Raw genomic sequence first — 8770 nt, 5'->3', positions numbered from 1 at the left:
CAACGAGCGATCAGAGCTCTCAAAAGAATTGTTCTGTCACATCTGCGTCGCCGTATATAAAATAATGCAGCGGCAGATGTTGGCGGCGATCGATTACCTGAGTGATCACGGTAAACATCTGTCTGCGAGTTGATTTTCATAGTGTACAAAACCCGCTGACACTTTGGAACATGACTGTGATGCAAAATATCATCAGATTTGTAGTTGATTGGGTCAAACATGGCGATCTATTGCTGTGGTCCTTAAAATAGGCAGAATTATTAATTAGTTAATAATTTTTTTCATGTATATTTATATATTTTTAATATAGCTAACTCACAATACTTTTGCATTCCCATGTTTTCTCAGTAAAACTCCTCTGAGATCCAACTCTCACATAATCCATTGGACATCCTTCTTCTTACTCGTAGGGCACTCTCTCTACATTTACAATATATCCAAGTCAACAGAGCTCCCTCATATCCGAGTGGTTACAGGCCATGCCCTATACCCACATGTCCCTGGTTGTAGTCCAACAAGAGACCTTTGTCACATGTCATACTCCTTTCTCTCTCCCCTTGTTTCCTGTTGACCTCTCTGCCACCAACTGTCCAATAAAGGCAAAAAAAGTCCAAGAAATCATATTAAAAAGAATGAAGCTGACAGCATCGTGCAGATTACTGTACTGCTTTCCTGTGGAGAGAGCTCTTGATCTAAGAATTCATCTAAGTTTCCTGTCATTAATTAGATAACCATGCATATTTAGCAGTCGTACTCTATCAGGTCCAGTAGAATTCATGGAGATGATTCATCCTGGGGCAGCTGAGCAGAAACAGACATGTGGTTCAGATGGAATGGAAGAAAAAAAGTGTTGCGAGAGAATGCAAAATATTTGCAAAACATACTGTGAATTCCCTCACAGTATGCTTTGTCTTACCTTGCAATATTTTGCAAAGTCAATACAATAATACAACAGCAGATTATGTTCATTGGTGGCATTGTACTTGGACTAGGACTAAATGGTCAATAGACTGTACTTACCACACATGGTGCCATCCTGCTCATTAGTTGAAGGCTAACATTCACACACTGTTCGTGCAGCCGTCAGGAATTTGGGGTTAAGTATCTTGCCCAAGGACACATCAAAACGTGGACTGGAGAAGCCGGGAATCGAATCGCTGATCTTCTGATTGGTGGGGGCGACTTGCTCTACCTTCCTGATCCACAGCCTCTACTGGACCAACAACTGCTGATTTTGCTCATTAGCATCCCTGTATGCAAAGTACACCTGGCTATGGAAGCCATTTAGCTCACACTTGCAGAGAACACCTTGTAGTTGGGTTAGATTGAGGTCTGGTCCTGTTCTCATTGCAAACCGACTGTTCCAAAGTTCTTCTGGGACCGGATCAAGACCACAAAGGGTAAGTACAGTTGTATAAAATACAGGGGGAAAGTCAACCAGAGTCTGGGCTGAAACCAGACCAAACAACCCAGGTTTGAAAATGCTTTCAGAGATAACCCAGCCAGCAGGTCCAAGTGGGCCCCACATGGGTTAAATGTGGGCCACGTGGGTACTGAGTGGGCATGGGCTGGGCAAATTATTTTGGCCCTATATTGTTTCAGAAACATGGGCCCCGTTTAAGGTCCATTCTGATCCAACTTATACCCCATATGGGCAAACAAATGGGGCCTACATGGAAACTGCGGACAAACCCACTTGGGACCCATATTTGCAGCCCAAATTGAACCCTTATGGGGCCCACATGGACAAGCTGGATGGGAACTAATTCTCCATATTTTACATACTGATCAAAACAGTGGTCCTACTTTAGATTTGAGATCCAGCTTGAGTCCTATCAGTGCGTTTTATCACAGAGAAAAGAGGATGTCGAACATTTGGTACAGATAACACAATCTCGCAGCGGTTGGCATTTGTGAAGGGCAGCGTCCGATGCTGCGTGCCAAGGTGAGACCAGAAACACCAACACGCCAGGAAAATAAACACCCTTCACACTGATAATAACTCGCCTGTTCTCCTGCTGAGATAGCTATCTCCCACAGCAGATAGTGAGGCTCAGGTCCTGCACTCTTATGTACGAAATCCATCCTTAAAAATACCACCTCCCACTCTCCCATCACCACCAACCCACCCACCCACACCACAGTCCAGCCTTGACTAGCTCTGATCTGATTAGAGGCTTGTTGGGGAGGGGATGGGAGGAGGGGATGGGGGGGTAGGACAACCTGTCAAAAGCCACCGCGTCAGCCTTGAGGAGATAAAGTGATGCTTCATGGACCTCTAGCCTGCTCTGCACTTATGATGCAATCAGCAACCCTAGTGACAACCATCACTCACCGACAAGGTAACACGTGTGTGTGTGTGTGTGTGTGTGTGTGTGTGTGTGTGTGTGTGAGTGTGTGTGTGGGCTTAGACTGTTGTTTCATTTTGGCAATGCACAGGGCTGATATTGATATTATATTACAGGTAAAGTCCAATATTTTGGTCAATATGTCTTTGTGTAAGATGACAGGCCCTGTTTCTCTTACTGCAGTTGGGGACCCACCCATCAAAATGATTTGGATGGTACACTTATGGCACGTATTTGATACAATCTGCTCAAAAATGTGTTTGACCAAAGCAGTTTATAGACTTTGATTAGCTAACTTTGATCAATAATTGTTTGTCTATTGGCTCTCGACAGGAGATGTTGTCAAATTGACCATCATGCAGACTTTTCGTTGCGTGGCTCAAGTCAGTGTTGTCCTTACACACAGTTTTTATGTAAAATGACTGCTTTTGATAGTTATGTGTCAAAGGTTAGTATATCCATAGCACTGCTTATGTCATTATTCCATTTGACCCTCCAGCCCTGTATAGAGAAACTGTTCCTATAACAATCTTTTTATATCAGATCTAGCTAGCAGATCAGCTAATGGATTTATGTGGATAGTTACGGTACTCACCATTGTGTTCTATATAAAAAGTTGGGTGGTCTTCTCTGGCAGAGATAGGTGAGTTGCATTGGCATCTGTTCCTGTATAAAGCCATCATTGGAGATCATCATCACTTCATTATTAGAATGGACCTCTGGGTCCCATCCAACAAGATCCAATGACTGGCTTCAGCTCAGAGTGCTGAGAGTTAGGACTGAACCTACCACTGTACCCCACAGGATCCACTGAAACTAGATACTCTAGTGTCCGTGTGTTGGTTTAGGACAATGGTGACTAAAAGGTCACCACAAAATGATGTAATTGTTTTTAAATTATAATTTTTTTATTCTGATTATTATTAGTATTATCATTATCATTATTAGTATTATTATTCTTACTTTATTTATTCATTTTCCCAGTTGTTCTTAAATTCTATTATTAAATTGTAATTATTACTGTATTGTGATTTTTAAATGACTATAATTACTTAACAACACTAAATGAGTTTAACAACTCAGTGTATTCTCGAGTTTAAATGAGCTTGAATGAATGAATGAATAATATTCCTGTTATTTGACAGAGTAAGAAGGTAAACACAGTCTGTCAAAGTCCGTGTAAAGTAAGAATAAATATGTGTTCTGAGTTTGACATACCACAGAAAAGTGTGTTGTTAACCACCCTGCCAAATTTGAATGATTAAAAAAAATCGCCAAATATATGAAATTAGGCTTCAAAGTTGTGTAAAAATCCACCTTTTTCTCAGCTCCCAAACGCTGTGGGAGTGCCCGCCGAGTCCGCTGAAACCCCGCCCCCTACCAAGTGTCACCTGTCAATCAAAGTCACCACCTCTACCAGAAACATGGACGTTAGGTCTGAGAGCTTTCTGCTGCTAACTCAGCGGCTAACTCGGCGGCTAACTCGGCAGCTAGCTCGGTGGCTAACTCGGCGGCTAGCTCGGTGGCTAACTCGGCAGCTAACTCAACTAAATGGCTAACTGTAGACTGTTGTAGTAGTAGTAGTACTGTGCACTGAATTTATTTATACCTACAGCAGCAGGGGCGGGTTTATGCTCTGGTGTGTAACCGTGCTATTGGTTGGCGGTGATTTTAAGACCCGCCCATTAAATCCAGACGCAGAAATCTTGAAACACAGTTTGTGAAGCCTAGCTCCACAATTCAAATCTAAGTGGTTGAAATGCTTTTTACACCTTTTTTAGAAATACATTTATGACCTGTTTAATGTGTTTAGAAGAAAATGTCTGAATTCACTTTAAATAAGAAGCTAGAGCTAGTAGTTGGTTAGCTTAGCTTAGCATCATGACTGGGAGCAGGGGAAACCGCTAGCCTGGCTCTGTCCAAGACAAACAAAATATCAAAATATGCCTACTAAAACAAACTACTATGCCTACTTAAAACTTATTGAAAGGATATAAACTGGACAGAAAATGGCAAAAACAAGGTGTAAAACTGTTGTGAAGTTGTAGTTTTACCCTGACCTCTTAACATCACATTACTTAGTGGTGACATGTAATGTGTTAAAATGACGCGTGTTCAGAGGTTGTCCTCATTTCACATATTTCTGTGAGATCGGACGACATTTATCTGTGCTTTTTATGGTGTGACAATGCTGCAGTTAAGGGTTTTTACATGGGTCATACAGTATGTCGGACTATTTCCTGGGATATGAATGAAGATATGAAGAAATCTTTTCATTTAATTCCCTGGAAGAAAACAAATTAGCATTTTTTTTTTTTATAGTGTCAAACTATTGCTTTAATACTGCAGCAGCTCATATTTAACAGCAGGTTAATGCAGCTACACTACATACACAGCATGTGTATGTAAGATGTGAGCAATAGAACTTTAAATCACTCCTCACAATAGCAGCCGTATCTGAGTTCACCCAGCATGTGTACTGCTGTTATCAGTAGAGACAGTTTATCATTTATTCTAAAAGCAAAAACAGACTCATTAATTGACTCATATATCTATTTATTAAGTGTTGGTGTCTGTAAAGGAAGCATTCATAAATCATAGCCTTGATCCTGGACCGCCAGTGAAAACCACCCGATACACACCGCCTCATTACTTTCAATGAGCCGCTGAGAATTGCTTTTTTTTTTTTTTTTTTTTTTAAACTACTTGTAGATGTGTGTGGTGTTTGTTTGTGTGGGTGATAATATCCTCCACCTATAGAGCTGCCATTTGTAAGCTGTAACACTCAATGCTGCACCCACCAAGGATAAGCAGTTTGCTCTTGTCACAGTTCCACAAACAGTGGACCTGATCAATCTGTCCCCACACAGTAGATGTTATTGTGTTTCAGTAGCAATCACTGTGGAAAAGACTCTATTTTACCTTCACAGCTTAAAACGTAACATCTATATATATATACACATATACATATGTGATATTTAGCTATTCATGTTTGTTAATTGCATGTGAGACCTGCTTGGATGTAAAAACCTGCAGCACTGAATGTACTGTATGTATTTCATTATGCATTTATTTTTTAATTACAACTTTTTATTTTATAACTATGGGATTGCATCTAATTAACAGATTTCCAGTAACCTCCACTGTTTTGAGGTGGAGGTTGAAATTCAAATCTAGAAAATTAAAACTGCAAATATCTGTCTCTATTTTCTCACTTAGAGGTACATATATTGATATTTTATCATTTGGGTGAACCAACAGTATACAGTGGTAGAATGTAACAAGTACATTTATTCAAGTATTGTATTTTAAGTACAACTTTGAGTTATGCAACTCTACTTTTTTTACTTCTACTCCATTACATTTCAGAGGGAAATACTTTATTCCACTAAATTAAACCCAGTTTGGTTGCAAGATGCTTTTTTAAATATATAAAATCAGTGTGTAGCTGTGGCATGTTTCAGATGTCTCGGGCTCTTTTCACACATGAACTTAGGACAATTTCCAGAGACATGGCAGGATAAAGTCTGTTTAATGTTTATCATGTGACCCTTCAGAGGAACCCTAAACCCTAGGATGGGAAGCACTGAAGTAAAACTACCTTACTGTATATAAAATAACTACCAGCTACCATCAATACCAATCATGTGCTTTATGAATTCTATTAAGCATATAAATAACTAAGTAATTGAGTCTTTTTAAATTGTGATATTGGTACTTTTACATAAGTAAATGATCTGAGACCTTCTTCCACATTCAATCATAAGAAAGATCTGATGGCTCAAAGTATTTTTATGGAGTTCTAAAGGACAAAGTGCAGGTCAGCAAAGTCTGAATCTATACTGGACAAAAGGTAATATATAAAAAATCAGTTGCCATGATTTGCTGTAAATGATTGGATTTGGTGAGCTTAAAGACACATAACTGCTCAACAGGATGAAACACACTTGTTTTTATTTTGATGAAACACACACAAGAGTGAGCTGAGCAACAGTTCAGGGACAATGACGTCCTGACTCCATTCCACATAACGCTCCACAGCTCTCTACCCGTCTGTCTAGTTACGCCTCAGTAAACTCACTATCACCCACTGAAGAAAAAACATCAACTCATCAGTTGTGTGTTCATCTGAAAAAGAAAAAAAAAAAATGGCGGAAAAAGAATGGAGGACAATCGATGTACACTTGCATAACGTTCACATTTATTTGGTTTCAAGTCCTAACACATTCTAAACATGCTTTTAACACGTAATGGATCACATTCTTCACAGGTAGTTAAAGTAACAAGAGCAGACAAGAGATTTCTGAAGAGAAAAAAAAAATAAAGGCGTTTCAATTGTCTGTTCACAGGTGATGACAGTGTGTAAAAATCTATTTCTTCCCTGAGATAATGTCATGATTATTTCTCTACTCTTTCACACTCCTCCAAACTCTTCTTCTTATCTTGTGCTCCTGTACGACAGGGTTCTGACAGCGTAACATGACCGGGATGGGACACATAGGGTGTGATAGGCTCTTTAAAAAGGAGGAATCTGCCTTTCTGAGGTTTTTACTTTTTGCTCTTATGGACTTGTCTATCTAATCTAATTTGTTATGATAAAAGTTTTCAGGTACATTACTGATCTGAGGACACCTGCAGATTATCACAACAGGAGTGCAACAAGTCTCCTGTAAAAATCAGGTGTATGTATGTAAATCCCCCAAAATTGATATTATTCATTTGGAATGGGAAATGAAAGTAAAAGCACTTGATTGCTTTGTCATTTAGTCATGAGTCCAACCCCGGTGATAACGCTGCAGCAATCTGTGAGCGAAAAAGCATATAAACACAAGGAGATGTCAGTTTGACCACAATTACATTCTCTGATTGATAATCGATTATAAGCAGCATTGACAGAGTCAGATATGATAGCAGTCCTATTGTTAACACTCCCCGCGTTACCTTGAACTGCCTCACCATTTCAACACAACAACAATCATGGAGCACAAAGAAAAAACACACGGCGGCATATCATGATGTGAATAAAGTGTACACAGCAAAACAGCCATTCACAAGATAACGAGACGTATGCAGAAAAAGGTCAGCACGGGAAAATAAAAGCACGCACGGACCGCGGCGAGGACGCATCACGTGCAGCGCTTAATCAGTACTCTGACAATGTCATTGACATTCTTTCATCTTTGGTATCGGATTCATGATAACGGGGCAGAAGTGAAATAAAAAAGATGACGCTAATTTAAGATGAAAGGAAGCAAAAACAAGGAGGAAGAGGATCCCTGAAAGGAGAGATTAAAGAGTGTTTGAGGTCAGAGGAAATTAAAAAAAAAAAAAAAAAAAAAAAAAAAAGCTGCTGACAGAGACAGGCAGCAGGTAGTCTGAGGTAGAGAGGAATATGAGGCAACATGTTCACACGTTTAAAAAATAATCAGGTGTCAGCGCTTGTTATAAATCTGAGGAAATAAGAAGACACAAAATAACAGAACAGAACATTGGTGCAATGAAACCAATAAATAAGACAAAAAAAAGAAAGAAAAATCACCTATTTGAAAGAAAGCAACATGATGACAAATAAAGAGGTAGTTTACGTATAGAAATTGCAAATGACATATATCCCTTGTCTGCAAAAAAATACAAACACAAAATTATTAAAAAAAAAAAAAAAAAAAAAAGAACACTTTCCTCAGCACATGTGTATCAAAAAAACATGACAGGAAGTAGGAAGTCAGAGCAGTGGCAGTGAGGTAGCAGTAGTGAGTTGATTAAGCAGAGACCCGTGTTTCTATGATTTGCTGCTACACCTAAAAGGAAAAATCCCCCCCCCCCATTTTAAGATCCTTTGCCACTGTCAGATCTCAGCAGTCTGAGAGTAGTTAGTGACTTTGTTGCTGGCCACCCTGATCTTCCTCATCTACCAATACTACATTTCCCAGACTATTTGTTGCCTGATGGGAGGCTAATGTCACTCCTGACACCAAAACCTGACACCTGTATTTAAAAAAAAAATTGTAGTAGTTTCTTTGGAAGTAGGAAAGCATTTAGGGGGATTTTTCCTTTAATATAATACATGTCATCATTCAGACTTTTGTCACATAACAGCACAAATCCCTGAGATTATGTGGTTTAAAGGGTCAGTACACCCAGATTACTAAAAGAACATCTCACTCACCAGAAGTGGTATCTAACCATGTATCCAGCTGGATAGTTTGGAGGTTTTACTTGTCCAGGCTTTAAATGTCATCCTCCACCTCAATATCATAGATGTTAATTGGTCCATTGTGGTTCTATTTTCTAGAAGCAGCAAACCTGTAACAATCCACAGATTGTCACTGGGACTATTTCTTCAGTAAAAAGTAGTTCCAGACATCTCAAAGACCCATATCTCAATGTTTGAGCAGATAATCTACCTGCACAGCTGGATACCA

This window comes from Scomber scombrus, chromosome 4, assembly GCF_963691925.1.
Source record: "Scomber scombrus chromosome 4, fScoSco1.1, whole genome shotgun sequence".
NCBI classification, from domain to species: Eukaryota; Metazoa; Chordata; class Actinopteri; order Scombriformes; family Scombridae; genus Scomber; species Scomber scombrus.
The sequence above is the reverse complement of the archived record's forward strand: the minus strand, read 5'-3'. Positions refer to the sequence as shown.